Genomic DNA, 17,118 nt, shown 5'->3' with positions numbered 1-17,118 from the left:
ATTCTAGGGCCCCCACAACACACGCTACATTCATCTCCCCAAAGAGACTTGCATACATATTGAACAGAAGATGTGATGTGACAGAAAAAAACTCTGCAATAGCTCACGAGAGATCCCTAGAACCGGATGAGCAATCACCTAATACTAGCCTCGGATCCTAGTCAGAAAAGAGTGATCACACTTTGCTTCTGAAACTGCATCCAGACAAAGCATCCACTCTGACATTGCTCAAGAATGGACCTTATAAAACTACTGGTTGTCAATAATATTAATTGCAAATATAGCCCTTTTTGCAAATTGCTCACTATTACCCAGTGGGCTAGTTTGCCTTTGTTATATTCACTGCTTTGCATTAGATTCAGGAGTAATGCAAGAAACCTACAGGCCTGTATCATGTGAGACATTAGCTTCAGCAAGTTAACCTAAGGCTTGAGGCTTATGAACTTTGAACAGGTAAACTTTGCACAGATAAACGGCCCAGCAGAAAACTCCAAGTATTTGGGGAGCTGAAAGTTTAAGAGGAAGTTCTGACCACAGGTATATAATTCAACTACAGAAGTGTTCTGGCAATGAACTGACATACATAACAGTTACATGAGATGCATTTAAGGCTAGCCTGCTTGCTTTTATATATATATATATATATATATATATATATATATATATATATATATATATATATATATATCTTTTCTTATAAGTTTTTTTATAGGTTTGATTACACTGCTCTACAGCCAAAATCCTTCTGAAATAAATGTAGTCAAACATTACTAATTCTGGGTCACTGAGAACGAAAATGATGCTTAAAATTGTTGATTGGCTCTAGTTTTCAAGATATGCTATTGGGTCAGTATATATGACCCTTGACTTGGGAATGGCGGAGGATAAGTGAGTTATAAAGGGAAGGGATTTCAATTTAAACCAGAAATGACTAAAATACATCTTTGACTGGATCTATGAATAAATCTATGACTGGGTTTCGACAGTACTTGCTTTTTAGGCAAAACAATGAATGATGCAATCTGAAGCTGGAATTGCATCATACATGATATGAATTGCATCGTGTTATTCCTAGAAGTCATGGATGATGCAATCATAACAAAGCTTACATCACTCTGCTGAACAAATTGCCCTATATCAGCTCTAGAAATCATACAGTGTCGTGCTCTGTTATTTGTCACTGTTTGATTTCGCAAAGGGACACATTTCTGTTTAGCCAAAGTGAGCAGAGATGCCTCGTACTTGTGTGAACAGTGCAGATAACTTCTGCTATGTTTGTGATGAAGTGACTTTTGCATCACAAAAGCACAGTATAACCACTATGGTTAAGAAAGTCTATCACCTTTATTTTGGCTGCAAAATTGGAGATCAGGACAAGAGGTGGGTCCCACACATATGCTGCAACACTTCTGCAACAAATCTTCACCAGTGGTTGAAGAGGAAAAGGAAATCTATGCCTTTTGCAGTGCCAATGATTTGGAGAGAGCCAACAGATCATACCAGCAATTGTTTCTTCTGCATGGTGCCTCCAGTTGGGAAAGGTGTGTCAAAGAAGAATAAGTGGACTGTGCATTATTCAGACATTCCATCAGCTATACACCCAGTACGCCACGGAGAAGGACTGCCGGTTCCTGATGCACCAGAATCATTCTCACTTGAGTCAGACGAGGAAGAGGATGAAACTTCTGGTCCTGAACCATCAATGTCACAGGACCCACATTTTCTCCCATCCTCCTCCTCTGAACCACACCTCATAACACAAGGTGAAATGAATGACCTTGTCAGGGATTTGGAACTACCCAAGAGTAAGGCAGAGCTGTTGGGCTCCAGACTACAGCAGTGGAATCTCCTGGCAGGTGATGTTAGGGTTTCCATGTTCCATGACCGTCAAAAGGATCTTGTCCCATTCTTCTTCACGGAAGGTGATCTTGTAGCCTGCAACAACATCGATGGTGTGATGGCAGCCCTCAACATCGTTCACGATCCAGATGAGTGGAGACTGTTCATTGATATATCGAAGAAGAGTCTTAAAGCTGTTTTACTGCATAATGGCAATGTTTTGCCATCAATTCCGGTTGGTCATGCAGTCCATATGAAGGAAACCTATGACAACATGAAACAACATTTGAGATGCATAAACTATGACCAATGTCAATGGCAGCTTTGTGGTGATTTGAAAGTTGTTGCTCTCTTTCTTGGTCTGCAGACTGGAAACACAAAATACTGCTGTTTTCTCTGCGAATGGGATAGTCGTGCAAGAGATTCCCACTACATCAAGAAAGATTGACCACTCTGACAGTCATTGGAGCCTGGGAGGAAAAGTGTTCAGCATCCACCACTTGTTGAATCAAGGAAGATTTGGTTACCACCCTTACACATCAAGCTGGGTTTGATGAAGAACTTTGTCAAGGCCGTTGACAAAACACAAGCACCTTTCAAGTACCTCCGTGGAAAATTTCCAAGGTTAAGTGAAGCTAAGATAAAGGAAGGTGTCTTTGTTGGTCCTCAGATTGGTGAACTTCTTCGAGATGATGCATTTGACCATGCACTGCGTGGCAAGGAAAAGACGGCATGGAAAGCCTTCCAGTTAGTGGCAATAAATTTTCTCGGAAACAAGAAGGCAGACAACTACAGGTTGTTAGTGGAAAACCTCCTCAAGGCATACAAAAGCCTTGGTTGCAACATGTCACTAAAGGTATGTTTTTTTGCACTCTCATCTAGATTTTTTTCCACCGAACTGCGGAGCAGTGAGTGACAAGCACGGCGAGCGATTTCACCAGGACATTGCAACAATGGAGAAACGCTATCAGGGCAAATGGAGCCCATCCATGCTTGCAGGCTATTGCTGGACAGTGACAAGAGATGCTCCATTTAATGAATACAAGAGACAAGCCAAGAAGCACCGAGTAGACACTGAATAGGACTAAACTATGTACATAATAGTTTTTTGCCTTTTGTTTCATAATAAATTTTATTTATATACCCTTTTGCTGATTTTTAAAGTGTTACATAACAGGACAGGTGAAATATCATCATGTAAAGCAACCATAAACACATGAAAAGACCTAGGTTTACAATTTATGATTAAAATTCTACTATCTACACAATATACATAGACATAAAATGTAAAAACTTAAATATCTTAGAAACAGCAGCCAGTTGTTTTAATTGTCATATTTGAATTCAGCACATCAAAATACATAATAAATAGCACATTTTATCTCTGAAGCAGACGACTTCTCAAAAATTGTAGACCAGTGTTATTTGTTTTATTATAATAGGTTTATAGTTAGAGTATATTTTGGCTGTAACACAAGGGACCTGCAGGCCACATCTTGTATGGTGAGCTAAGGCAAAGTTAGCATACATATGTTTGGGACCTTTCACCTAGATAGATGGTGATGCGCTAAAGCATAAGGTCCATGTTTGGCTGTGACCTTTAACATAGAGGATGCGAACCACAGCCATTGGGAGCTGTGGGTGGCCATACCTGCGGATGGTGAATGTAAACACTGTCTCGCGGCCCGCCAGAGGATTACCATGACAGGCTGCATGTGGCCTGAGGGCCGCAGGTTGCCCACCTCTGGCATAGAGGCTTCCCTAAGTTCATACCCTTTTAAACTTAACAGGTACACAACAACTTGGAAAGAACTGAAATAATCAGTGAAAACAGAAATAACAAATGTGATACCTAACAACAAAAGGGCCTTGGTAACAAATGGACATTTACGATAATAAGATGAGATAATTGATATACTAACCTACAGGAAACAGACACTCCAATGTTAGTAGGATGAGGAAATACAAATAAAGAAAAGGGGAAAAATCCCCTACTGAATATGCATCAAACATAGTGGCATCAGGGTAACATATAAAAGTGGCATCCCAGTCTAAGATCAGTAGGAAAGAGACAGATGTAGTCCTTGAGAGGTGCCAGAATGATGGCCACTGGTGATGATGGGGAAGATGACGGTGATGAGGAAGATGGTGGGTAACACTTCAGGTTGTACAAGAGATGGTGTGAGTATATGGGGGTGCAGATGTACATTCTGTAGTATCTATCTATAGTGTACCTAGATTTCCAGAAAGCCTTTGACAAGGTCCCTCACCAAAGGCTCTTACATAAATTAAGCTGTCATGGGATAAAAGGGAAGGTCCTTTCATGGATTGAGAACTGGTTAAAAGACCGGGAACAAAGGGTAGGAATTAATGGTAAATTCTCAGAATGGAGAGGGGTAACTAGTGGTGTTCCACAAGGGTCAGTCCTCGGACCAATCCTATTCAACTTATTTATAAATGATCTGGAGAAAGGGGATAAACAGTGAGGTAGCAAAGTTTGCAGATGATACTAAACTGCTCAAGGTAGTTAAGACCAAAGCAGACTGTGACGAACTTCAAAAAGATCTCACAAAACTAAGTGATTGGGCAACAAAATGGCAAATGAAAATTAATGTGGATAAATGTAAAGTAATGCACATTGGAAAAAATAACCCCAACTGTACATACAATATGATGGGGGCTAATTTAGCTACAACAAGTCAGGAAAGATCTTGGAGTCATCGTGGATAGTTCTCTGAAGATGTCCATGCAGTGTGCAGAGGCGGTCAAAAAAGCAAACAGGATGTTAGGGATCATTAAAAAGGGGATAGAAAATAAGACTGAGAATATATTATTGCCCTTATATAAATCGATGGTACGCCCACATCTCGAATACTACATACAGATGTGGTCTCCTCATCTCAAAAAAGATATACAGGCACTAGAAAAGGTTCAGAAAAGGGCAACTAAAATGATTAGGGGTTTGGAACGGGTCCCATATGAGGAGAGATTAAAGAGGCTAGGACTCTTCAGCTTGGAAAAGAGGAGACTAAGGGGGGATCTGATAGAGGTATGTAAAATCATGAGTGATGTGGAGAAAGTGAATAAGGAAAAGTTATTTGTATTATGGTAATAAATAAATAACAAGAACTAGGGATCACGAAATGAAATTAATAGGCATCAGGTTTAAAACAAATACAAGGAAGTTCTTCTTCACGCAGCGCACAGTCAACTTGTGGAACTCCTTATCTGAGGAGATTGTGAAGGCTAGGACTATAACAGCATTTAAAAGAGAACTGGATAAATTCATGGTGGTTAAGTCCATTAATGGCTATTAGCCAGAATGGGTAAAGAATGGTGTCCCTAGCCTCTGTTTGTCAGAGGATGGAGATGGATGGCAGGAGAGAGATCACTTGATCATTGCCTGTTAGGTCCACTCCCTCTGGGGCACCTGGCATTGGCCACTGTCGGTAGACAGGATACTGGGCTAGATGGACCTTTGGTCTGACCCGATATGACCGTTCTTATGTTCTTATATCTATCTTACTAAATTGGGGTGTTGTGACTGTGCTAAATGTATTAATAAACTGTATTTGCAAATATTAAAGAATTCCTATAGTGTGAGTGTTGTAACTGTGCACATCAGGGTTCCCAACTATATAATAATTTAAATAATACTGGGCCTGATCTTGGGACAAGAACATGTCAACCCTCAAAGTGATAATTATATTGATTACTTAAGAATCCCCAGTTCATACATACTCTAAAGATCAGGCAACATCACAAAATAATCTTGATTACTACCAACGAATTAACTATTTGTAATTATTCACCTAATAATTTCTCCTACAAATTTCAGTCTATGGACTGTTCAATAACAGTTCACTTTGGATATATGTGGCATGTGAATAGAAACATGAGTCACATGGTATTGTTTCTGCTCCTTGATTAGGTGGCAAACATTTTAGAGAGAATAATGAATGAAATATCAAAACATCAGACAATGAACACCACACGTCAAGTGTGAAGTTTTGGATGATTACTCATTTGTGCTATAATTTGTGAAGCTTTTGGGATTCGGATATATTCAAATACCTGGTGGATGTCCAAATTCGCTCATGCTTGTTGGGTCACAATATTGTAAACGTGACCTCAACTCACTACTCTTTTTGCAAAAATATTCATGCATCGCTTTCTGTATTACTCAAGCAGCTCTGTCTCATGAAACTGTTCCTGCAGGGAGAAATCTAGGAGTTCATAGAAGTTACTGAGAAAGACAGACAGGTTACTACAGAGTACTTAGGATAAGTTCAGGCCTTCAAAATAACTAAAATACGTAGCTACCAGCTGCACAGTCACATCCCAAAACCCATATTCCTCTCCCCATTTGCCAGAAATCTGTCACATATAAATAAATAAATAAATAAATAAATAGAGAAACCACCATTTCCCAGTTCTTTGGCTGTTGCACTTTTGTGCTGGTTTCAATAAGTCAATACGCTGCCTTGGCTCCCAAGCAGCCAAATGATAGTTCCCAGGTTGAGCAGCTGCAGTATAATCATTCTGCTGGATATAAGCCTGACAGACCAATGGTAGTGAAAGCTTTTCTCGGGAGTTCCAACTCTGCCGTTTTTTATCTACCCTGCTATAGATTAAAAAAAGTTCCTTGTAAACCATAAACCCATGCAAATTTCCCCTGGTGCTGATTTGGTTATAAGCTGAAAGTTTCATAAGGTGAAGCTGGGCCTAGTGTTGAGCTAACTTTGGCTGAGGCAAGACTGTGCGGAAGCCACATGAAATTTGCAGTTTTGGACAGCCAGTGTGAAATTGGGTTAAAATCAGCTCTATGATTGAACTTTACTATTACTCAACATGAAATTATTGGTAGAGGAAAATTGTTGGGGAAAAAAAAATCAAACAAACCTCAGAAAGAGGTTGGAGAGGAAACAAACAACAGCAAAAGGAAAGAAAGGGGGAGGGAAAAGGGAACAGACAGAGGAAATGCACAAGAGTCATGCCCCATTGAGGACTGTGGCAAAGAGGAGTCAGAGTCTTCTAGTCCATTAGCTATGGCCAGGGCTGGCTCCAGGTTTTCTGCCGTCCCAAGCGGCGAAAAAAAAAAAAAAGCGCCGATCGGCGGCACTTCGGCAACAGCTCAATTGTGCCGCTCTATTCTTCGGTGGCAGTTCAGCAGCGGGTCCTTCACTCCCTCTCTGAGGGACCCACCACCGAAGACCCAGACGTGCCGCCCCGATACCAGATGGAGTGCCACCCCTTTGTATTGGCCGCCCCAAGCACCTGCTTCCTTAGCTGCTGCCTGGAGCCAGCCTCGGCTATGGCACTTGCTGTAAAAAGGTCCCTCTGCCTTGCCCAGAGGGAGAGGGTGGACTCCAAGACTGACTGGAGCAGAGGCGGTCTTGAGGGACAGTGAGGGTAGATCACAACTGTGGCACAATGAGCACATGAAGGTATTTGGGCACTTTCAGGGTAACACCTGTGGCACTTTTTTGCCCCATCCCTGTAGTTGTGCTGTTCCAGAGAGAACTGACGCCATCTGCCTAAAATGGTGACAAAAGAAGCTGAAGAAAGCATGCAAGCCAGCAAAAGAAGTGCAGCTTGGAAGCAGGCTAGTGATCAATTTACCTAGCAAGAGATAAACAGCAGAGGGAAATTCCATTGGTCCAGACCAAATGGGCAGGAACAGATACTGCACACAATAGCAGGTATCTTCATACGATACAAAGGCTTTATTTTCTTCCCCAAGCTAAGCACTGCAAATTAATTAATGTACAGGGTCCCTGAAAGATATTACACTCACTGTTTCCATTTGCTTATCAGCAGTTCATTTTCAGATCAGCCATTGGCCCTCCCCCCACTAATAAGCATTTTATTTTTCCTTATGTCACCTATACAAGTTTGTGAAGTCTTACTCACTCTCAGCTGCTGTCATCTTTTCTCAGCTTCTGGAATTCTTGCATCCTGTCAAAGCTAAGTTAAACATCTCTGTTGAGCGCCACACAAATTTTGTAGTGATGGACAGACTGATAAGACTTTAGGGCTGACCCAAGGCAGCAGTTTCTGTTTGAAAGAGGAATCAAATCAAAACCAGACTGAGGCTGGAGCTGCCCCCTTGCAAGTTAATTGTTCACAGTCGCAACTGATGACGAGCCAATCTTTTTTGGATGAGTTACACTGGACTAACTGTCTGGGTCAGTTGTTCTCTAATATCTTTCAGTAATTGCAACTTTTCACCTAGTCATTTTTCAACCAGCTTCAGCTCGACTAGCTGTCTGTGTCACTCATGGTTTCGTCTCCTTGAAGTAATTATGACCATTAGGCCTTTAATATCATACCTGCCAACATGGGAAAATGACAAACTACAGAGAGAGGGAGTGGAATATGGAATTATCCATACATCAGCTTTGCAGGATCTCCCCTATTGTTCATGCTTGTCTCACTTGGAAGAATTATACAGCTACAGAGCATTCCAAACAACCTAATTAATCACATTGTACAAGTATTTATTTGCATTTAAGATATGTATAAAATACATCTGTTCATTTTTGTACAGTTCTGGCCATTATTCTTGCTGTTACTGACTTTAGCATTTTCTTCCATCCCTTTCAGCTTTTCCTGTTTGTGGCATTTTGTTTTCAAAAGGAAACTCCCAGCACATTTTTATAATTTAAAAATGGTTGTGAGAGAAATTGTAAGTTTCAAATAAAGTTGGTTTTCTTTCCATGATATGTGTACACTTATTAGTATAGGGCTTCAGGATTGATCAGTAAATAGTACTTCCCTTTCACACATGCTTGCTGGGCACAAATCTGATCTCACTTGATGGATGTCAGTCTGAAGTAATGCCACTGACTTCAGTGGTGTTATTCCACATTTATAGAAAAGTAACTGAGTTCAGAATCTGGTCCATAGGTTTGCTTGACAAATTCATAAAACAGTTTCATGTATAGCACTTTGTTTTAACTTGCTCTGAACTTTCCAAGAAATTATCTTTTGGAGCTGAAATTGCTTATATGTAAGCACTGCTAAAGGATGTTTGTTTTTTTGAGGAGAGAAAAATCTGTAAAGACATTTTTGAGTTATATACAAGTAAAAAAAATACTGCTAAGCTTTATTTCCATACATATGGACTCAAAAATGGCTTTGACACTTGAAAGTCAGCATATAAATAGTATTAATTTAGATTAATAATTGTGATCAAGTTTGAAAAAAAAAAACCCAGAAATGAGGGGAAAATAAAGTTCTAAGCACAGTTGATAATGTTTCCAATTCTGACAAAAAAAAATTAAATTGAATTTTTAAAATGTCAACAGAAAAAAGTTGATAAAATGTTCACATTTAATATTTCCCCATTTCTGATAAAGACATATGGAAACATGAGTACTGTTGCATTCTTATTTTCAGATGTCCGAAAAACACAAATAGAGGGGCCCAATCCTGCAAATATTGCACTTGTGAGATTTCTCTTTGACTTCATTGGAATCAAGCCTAAGTTATATTATGCCTCTCTAATGAGCGACATGTATGAATATTAACATGCCAATATTGGCGTTGGCTATTTTCTAAAACCCATGCAATTGTTATTTCAGTAGTAGCCACAGACTGTAGAAAGCATTAGCAATTCATGAGCACTGATACAAACTTTAAATATACATGAAGTAATATTAGAATCTATTGAACTAAAGGAAACCCATATGTTATTTACAACCTGGTAAAATCTTCACACCATGTCAGAGAGACAGCATGATTAGGGCAATACATAGGTGGAGATGAAGGTGGAGGATGGGCGTTGGTTAACATTTTAATATTTTTTTTTGGTCATAGGCTATATAATCTCAATTGATTAAACAAAACCATTGTTCAAGAATGCCCTCTTCCCACAACTTTTTAATGCGTCTTTGTATTCTTATGCTAACTTTAAATTAAGCCCTCTGAAAGTACGGTAGACTCTCTTACTGTTCAGAATTTTTCTTAAAAGAGGAGACCCCTTTATTTTCCTTAGCCATATTCTCTTAGATGTAGCTTTGCTCTTACATGATATTTCTGAACGTGGCTGCTCCTCTCCCCCTCTTCTATTCACTGTTAGCAGGAATTTATTAGAAAAGCTAAGTCTCAGTGAGTTCAGCTTTGTGCTGATGTGGGTGGAAAGACTGACACAGTTACAGCACTGAAAAGATATAATAACGTATGATGGAAGAGTATGTGTTGATTCATTCTCCCATAACTCTCAAAAATGGCCAAAGGAATTTTCCTTAACCTTTCCAATAAATGTTACCTATGGGTGAGAATTAAAAAAACAAACAAAAACCCAAAAAACAAAAATGTTTCAGCTCTCAAGGGGATTTTATCAGAGAGTTGTGAGCATGTGAAACAAAGGTTTATAATGAGAGTCCCAACAGAACCAGAACCAGGTAACCAATAGGATATCCACTTTTAAAATATATTTCTCAAAATACTCCTTGAAATTAGCTTTGCGGTGGTTGGCAAGTAAAGTCTAAGTGGGCAAAATTCCATTGACTTCAGTGCTGCCAGGATTTCACCCTATATGCCTGGAATGATGGGCTGGTTATGGTCACTGATAACAGATGCACACACTCATTGCAATATACTGAAAAAGATACAGCCACCCTCAAAAGAATCCTGTATGGGGTCAGGGAAAATACTTGGAACAGGGAGGAGACTACATGCCTAATTTACCAAGGAAAACCACAGGTTTTTCTAAACATCTTGTAAAAACTGAATAGCAACTAAAGAAATGAAGCATGGCACCTTGGCTGTCCAATGGGAAGCATTGGACCTTAATATTTTTGAACACAAATGGACAGATATTAAAAATGTTAGGAAAAAGCCTACTCCCTTGTCTTTGTGGTTCACCCTGTATCTGAGGTGAGAGTTTGACTCCGGACATTTTTCTACTGGGGATCCAACAAGTGCCTTTACATATCTGTAGTTTCAAAACAGAATCAGTGATCACATTCCCCTTCCTTCCCCCCCGCAACCCCACAAAGGGCAAGTGAACCATGAGGAGAGCACTCAATCGAATGACCCACACCACTACTTTCCTCTGCCCACCAGCATTGCCATGCAATGAGATCTCAAACAAACTCAGGACAGATCTGGACTCCTGTGTGCTAATAAAGATTTTTGGATCAGTTACAATTCTCTTGGTCATCATTCTTAAACAGGTTCAGTCATTTCAGCTTTAAGTCAAGTATTTCTGGAACATCTGCTGGAACAGGACTAGCTGTCTGGAACATGGATAATTTGTGCTAGCTGTAATAATTCTGACCTTGCTGAGCTTGTAACATTGAAGGTTCACATGGGGGAAGCACCGGTAGAATGCATATATGTATTTAAGATAATGGTTAGTTGTACTATCTTAGTGTTTCTTGCTTTGAACAGGGAGAAAACACATGCTTTGAGTTACTTCACATGTGAGATATTTATGACTGCCAGAGTTCTAACCAGAGCTTTTCTGAGGTTTGAAAATTTTGGGTTATTTTTTTCTCTCATTATTTTTGCACTTGTACTTACCTCCAGGCTGTAGGTGAAAATAGAGGTACTTCGAATATGACAAAAATAGTTGCTTGCTGATTATTTTCACAAGGAATGGAAGCAAAAAGTATTTGAAATCCCGTGAGAAAAATTGTTTTGCAGGAATTCCTGCTCAACTTTGCACAATCAAGAGCTTAAGAGAGTTCATAAAAGCATCCAAACTTTTGGGAGGTTATCAAACCCAAACTTGTGAACATTTTGAGCTACATCTTTCACTATCACCGACTGGATATAAATTAAGAACAAAAAACTACCTAACAAGGAATGGTTAGCATGCAAAAGCAGGTCGAAAGGGCAACACTACAGCAATGGTACAGAATCCCATAATTTCTACAAATCAAGATCTAGGGTAACATTTTCAGAAGTGACTAAGCAACTTAGGGTATGTCTACACTACGAGAGTAGTTCGATTTTACTTAAATCGAATTTTTGGAATCGATATTGCAAAGTCGAACGTGTGTGTCCACACTAAGGACAGTAATTCGACTTTGTGAGTCCACAGTAATGGGGAAAGCATCGACATTGGAAGCGGTGCACTGTGGGCAGCTATCCCACAGTTCCCGCAGTCACCGCTGCCCATTGGAATTCTGGGTGGAGCCGCAAATGCCTTCTGGGTAAAAAAAGTGTGTCGAGGGTGCTTTTGGGTAACTGTCGTCATCTGTCCATCACTCCCGCCCTTCCTCCCTGAAAGCGCCGGCGGGAAATCAGTTCGCGCACTTTTCTAGTCAGTGACAGCGCGGACGCCACAGCACTGTGAGCATGGAGCACGCTGTGACCATCGCTGCAGTTGTGGCCGCTCTCAACGCCTCACAGCTTATCATCCACCTTTCCCTGAGGCAGATGCAGATAAGTCAGGCGAGGAGGCTACGGCACCGCGGTGAGGGCCTGAAGTCTGAGAGTAGCACAGACCTCTCAGAAAGCACGGGACCCAGCGCCGAGGACATCACGGTGGCAATGGGTCATGTTGATGCCGTGGAACGACGATTCTGGGCACGGGAAACAAGCACTGAGTGGTGGGATCGCATAGTGCTGCAGGTCTGGGATGAATCCCAGTGGCTGCGAAACTTTCGCATGCGGAAGGGAACTTTCCTTGAACTTTGTGAGTTGCTGTCCCCTGCCCTGAAGCGCAATGACCCGGATGCGAGCAGCCCTGACTGTCCAGAAGCGAGTGGCCATAGCCCTCTGGAAGCTTGCAACGCCAGACAGCTACCGGTCAGTCGCGAACCACTTTGGCTTGGGCAAATCTACCGTGGGGGTTGTTGTGATGCAAGTAGCCAAGGCAATCGTTGATGTACTGCTGCCAAAGGTAGTGACCCTGGGAAACGTGGAGGCGATCATAGATGGCTTCGCAGCGATGGGATTCCCAAACTGCGGTGGGGCCATAGATGGAACTCACATCCGTATCCTGGCACCGGACCACCAGGCCAGCCAGTACATTAACAGAAAGGGCTACTTTTCCATGGTGCTGCAAGCACTGGTGGACCACAGGGGACGTTTTACCAACATCTACGTGGGATGGCCGGGCAAGGTTCATGACGCTCGTGTTTTCAGGAACTCTGGTCTGTTTAGACGGCTGCAGCAAGGTATTTACTTCCCGGACCACAAAATAACTGTTGGGGATGTGGAGATGCCTATAGTCATCCTCGGGGACCCAGCCTACCCGCTAATGCCCTGGCTCATGAAGCCCTATACTGGCGCCCTGGACAGTGAAAAAGAACTCTTCAACTACCGGCTGAGCAAGTGCAGAATGGTGGTGGAGTGTGCTTTTGGCCGTCTCAAGGGGAGATGGAGAAGCTTACTGACTCGCTGTGATCTCAGCGAAACCAATATCCCCATTGTTATAGCAGCTTGCTGTGTGCTCCACAATCTCTGTGAGAGCAAGGGGGAGACCTTTATGGCGGGGGGGGGAGGTTGAGGCAAATAGCCTGGCTTCTGATTACGCACAGCCAGACAGCCGGGCGATTAGAAGAGATCAGCGGGACGCGCTGTGCATCCAGGAGGCTTTGAAAGCTAGGTTCCTGAGTGAGCAGGGTAACCTGTGACTTTAAAGTTTGTGTCCAGAGAAGCTGAACCTGCCCCCGTTTCTTTACCCAGTTAATGTTCACTATCCTCTCCAGTTACATACCCCCTTCACCCCCTTCCAACACACGTTTAGAAATAAAATCACTTCTACTTTGTTAATGAACACCGTTGTCTTTATTACTGTTTTCGCGGGAATGTTTTAAAACTGGGACGCAGACTGTGGTGGGGAGCGGGTGTAGTGTAGTGACGCAAATGAAGCTTCTAAACTCAAGGATTGACAGGCTCCGCTGTGGTGGGCTGGTTGTTTCAATGGAGCCTGTCACCCCTCCTGATCGGGACTGTGTGTATGGGGGGGGCTATGTGACTTTGTGGCAGGGGGAGGACGGTTACAGATCCCCTGCCGCGTGGCTCTGTGATCCAGGATAAGGACCGCCGCTTAAGATCTGTAACTGCCCTCCCCCACCACAAAGTCACAGAGCAACCCACCCCCCACCACATAACATGAAAACCACCTCCCAGACTGACCAGGGTAACTAGTCACTGCACTGTGTATGTGCCCTGCTGCTGTACCTGCCCCCGCCTATGTACCCTGCCAAAGGTGACTGGCCTGTCCAATTACCAACCCCCTTTCCCCTCCTCCTCCAAAAGAACATGATGGAAACAGGAATTAACAGAAACATATTTTTTATTATCAACTACACATGGAACTGGGAGGTGAAACTTGGATGGGGGCTTGTGTCAGGCGGGAAGGAAAGAACTTGTCAAATTTTGGGGAATGAGAGCCTTCTACTACTAGAGCTCTCTGCAGGGGTGGAGTGAGAGTTAGCATGGACTCTGCCTCCCCTCCTTCTTTGGACTTTGGGTGAGGTGGGTATGGGACTAGGTGGCGGGGAGGGCGGTTAGAGATAGACTGCTGCGGGGCTCTGTCCTCCTGCCTCCGTTCCTGCAGAACATCCACAAGGCACCGGAGCGTGTCCGTTTGCTCCCTCAGTAGTCCAAGCAGCGTTTGAGTCGCCTGCTGGTCTTCCTGCTGCCACCTCTCCTCCCGATCCATGTTTGCTTGGTGCATTTGGGACAAGTTCTCCCGCCATTGGATCTGCTGTGCTGCCTGGGCTCGGGAGCAGGCCATAAGCTCCGAGAACATGTCCTCCCGTGTCCTCTTCTTCCTACGCCTAATCTGCGCTAGCCTCTGGGAGTGTGATGCCAGGCTAGGTTGTGAGACAGTCGCAGATGTGGCTGTGGGAATGGGAAAAAGGGAGTGAATTCCTCAGAAAGATAAATGTAGTTGTCAACAAAGAACATAGTCTTTCTCTGTGAACAAGACCATGCACAGCACCTATCACATGCGCACTCAGCACAAGGTCGAATTCTCGGCCTTCGCATTCAGTGCCTGGGGTCTTGCACAGCACATTTGAGAAGCGGGGCAGGACAACGGAATTTCTGTTGCAGGCAGACATGGTAAGCCGTAGACTTGTGGCAGCTTAAAACTTTAATATTAGAAATGGCCTCATTTCACATTGAAAGCAATGTCAGTCCCTGCTGCCAGCAATCCGGCAAGCAGGAACTCTGCCCCTGTCCCACCCCCTCGCGGCTGTCCCCGGGAACGATCCCTGTAGGCTGCCCCTCTCCCGCCTCCACCGCGTGGCTGCAAACCAGCGGTTACAGTTCTGTAAAGGAACGGGCAAGCAGTCCCAACACTAACATTCCCCTACCTAATTCAAAGCAGGTCACCATGAGCAACATCACCCTCATGAGGATCTCTGACAGCGAGAAAGAGAGAATGCTTCAGGAAAGCCTCCAAAGACCAGGGCCGTATGCCGCCCTGCTGTGCAGAGCAATGATTCCAGAGTACTTGATTGTCTCGTGGCGTGGCAACGTGTCATACTACGGAGGACCCAATAAGGCCGCTCTCCCCAGGAACCTGATGCAACGGCTTTCCAATTACCTCCAGGAGAGCTTCATCGAGATGTCACAGGAGGATTTCTGCTCTATCCCCGGACATATAGACCGCATTTTACTCTAGCTGCACTAGCAGTGACTAAACAGTAGAGCGGCTTGGGCAGGACAATCATGCAAAACCGGACATTGTTAGATTTTTTTTCAATAGTTGCACTGCCCAGGACTGAACCCATTTTTGTTATTGTTAATATTCCTGTTCTGTTAAAAATAAATGTTTAGATGTTTACAACATTTACTGGCTGATCCTTCCCCAGATTCTGTGTCCGGGGTAATGGCTGGGGACGGTTGGTAGGGGATCTCTGTAAGGGTGATAAAGAGATCCTGGCTGTCGGGGAAATCAGCGTTGTGAGCGCTGTCAACTGCCTCGTCCTCCTCATCTCCTTCCTCATCTTCCCCGTCCGCTAACATGTCCGAGGAACCAGCCATGGACAATATCCCATCCTCAGAGTCCACAGTCAGTGGTGGGGTAGTGGTGGCGGCCGCACCTAGGATGGAATGCAGTGCCTCATAGAAACGGGATGTCTGGGGATGGGATCCAGAGCGTCCGTTTGCCTCTTTGGTCTTCTGGTAGCCTTGTCTCAGCTCCTTGATTTTCACGCGGCACTGCGTTGCATCCCAGCTGTATCCTCTCTCTGACATGTCTTTAGAGATCTTCTCGTAGATCTTTGCATTCCGTTTCTTGGAGCGCAGCTCGGAAAGCACGGACTCATCGCCCCACACAGCGATCAGATCCAAGACTTCCCGATCAGTCCATGCTGGGGCCCTCTTTGTATTCTGAGATTGCACGGCCATCACTGCTGGAGAGCTCTGCATCGTTGCCAGTGCTGCTGAGCTCGCCACGATGTCCAGACAGGAAATGAAATTCAAACTGGCCAGACAGGAAAAGGAATTCAAATTCAAAATTTTTCTGGGGCTTTTCCTGTGTGGCTGGTCAAAGCATCCGAGCTCGTACTGCTGTCCAGAGCGTCAACAGAGTGGTGCACTGTGGGATAGCTCCCGGAGCTATTAGCGTCAATTTCCATCCACACCTAGCCTAATTCGATATGGCCATGTCGAATTTAGCGCTACTCCCCTCGTCGGGGAGGAGTACAGAAGTCGAATTAAAGAGACCTCTATGTCGAACTAAATAGCTTCGCGGTGTGGACGGGTGCAGGGTTAATTCGCTGTAACGGCGCTAACTTCGACATAAACGCCTAGTGTAGACCAGGCCTTAGACTTTGATTTACAATGTGACTTAGGACTCCAAGTGCCTATTTCACTTTTGAAAATAGGACTTAGGCTCCTTAGTCACCCAGACCCTTTTGAAAAATTTGATTCCTAGGCAAAGAGATGTTTCTACAGAACAAGTCTTCCAATTTCACTCTCAAGTACTGTTCAAGTTCTACATTAGAAGGCCCAGTGGTTGGTGTAATGTGAAACGTCATTGTACAACTTTGATAGATTCTATACAGACTTTCAGTAGTGATTATGCAGACTTCACAAAAGCAGGGGTTTTTTTTTGTTTCACTAATGATAAGAACGGCCGTACTGGGTCAGACCAAAGGTCCATCTAGCCCAGTATCCTGTCTACCGCCAGTGGCCAATGCCAGGTGCCCCAGAGGGAGTGGACCTAACAGACAACGATCAAGTGATCTCTCTCCTGCCATCCATCTCCACCCTCTGACAAACAGACTAGGGACACCATTCCTTACCCATCCTGGCTAATAGCCATTAACGTGACAAATCATTATAGCTCCATGACTTCTT

The 17,118-nt window shown here is 43.4% G+C and overlaps 1 protein-coding gene across 1 annotated transcript in view; it reads right to left on the bottom strand.

The window, feature by feature from the left end:
- Positions 1-17,118, bottom strand: part of LOC135972936 (pulmonary surfactant-associated protein D-like) — an 83,354-nt gene that overhangs the window by 34,130 nt on the left and 32,106 nt on the right. The window lies entirely within an intron of this gene.

Source organism: Chrysemys picta, chromosome 7 (assembly GCF_011386835.1).
Source record: "Chrysemys picta bellii isolate R12L10 chromosome 7, ASM1138683v2, whole genome shotgun sequence".
Lineage (NCBI taxonomy): Eukaryota > Metazoa > Chordata > Testudines > Emydidae > Chrysemys > Chrysemys picta.
This window is presented reverse-complemented; position numbering and strand designations above follow the sequence as displayed.